Source organism: Marmota marmota, unplaced genomic scaffold, assembly GCF_001458135.2.
Source record: "Marmota marmota marmota unplaced genomic scaffold, marMar, whole genome shotgun sequence".
In the NCBI taxonomy this organism is placed as follows: Eukaryota; Metazoa; Chordata; class Mammalia; order Rodentia; family Sciuridae; genus Marmota; species Marmota marmota.
Genome location: NW_026000137.1, coordinates 6061363 through 6062523, shown reverse-complemented (window position 1 = coordinate 6062523; position 1161 = coordinate 6061363).

Genomic DNA, 1161 nt, shown 5'->3' with positions numbered 1-1161 from the left:
TTGGTCAACTGTTATTTTGTATGCTCGGTGTCCTGTATGCATCGACAATTTGTATATCCATTTCCTTTTTTATTTCTGGAAAGTTTTCTATAATTATTTCATTCAGCAGGTTGCTCATTCCCTTGGTTTGAACCTCTATACCTTCCTCTATCCCGATGTCTCTTAAGTTTGGTTTTCTTATGTTATCCCATATCTCTTGGATGTTTTTCTCGTGATTTTTTACCAGCCTTTCTGAGTTGGCTAGACTCTTTTCAAGATGATATATTTTGTCTTTATTATCTGACATTCTGGCTTCTACTTGCTCCACTCTGTTAGTGATACTCTCATTTGAGTTTTTAATTTGGTTTATAGTTTCCTGCATTTCTAGAATTATTGCTTGATTTTTTTATAATCTCTATCTCCTGATAAAGATGCTTATTTGCTTCTTTTATCTGTTTATGTAATTCATTTTCAATGTGTTCTTTCACTGTTTGAATTTGCTGTCTCATATCCTCTTTAAGATTCCATTCCATCTGTCTAAGGTATTCCTTGAGTTCTTTATTTGGCCATTTTTCTGATGCCTCTAGGTCCTCCTGAATATTTAGGCTGTCCTGCATTGTTTGTACTCCTTTTCTTCCTTGCTTTTTCATGCTGCTCATGTTACTTCTTGTTCTGTTTGACTGCTAAGTTACTGTTTACTCCTATAAGTTTATTTGATGCTTGGGAGGAAAGGTATTAGAAGGGAAGGGAAGAAATCACTATGAGAATGAGAGTAAGCAGGTAGAATTCAAGGAAGGGGGAATAAGGAAATTGAAAAGAAATGAAAATACAAAAGAAAAAAAAAGAAAAGGAAAAAAGAAAAAAAAATTTAAAAAATAATCAAAAAAATTAAAATTAAAATTAAGAAAAAATTTAAAAAAAAATTAAAAAATAAAAAAAAAATGAAAATGAACCCCCCCCCAAAAAAAATTTAATAAATGCAGTCTTAGAGTTTGATTAACCTCTCTTCCAGTAGGTGGAGCTGTGCCCACTGGGCCAAGCTTCTCCTCTCAATACGCGGGAACCAATCACTGTGCAGCAGCTCCTCCTCCCAGACTGGGCGGGTCTCCAGTCCTGAGTGCCTAGGGACTTCTCTTGTGTCTAGTCACTTCCCCACTTTTCCTCAAGCCAGGCCCCGCTCAC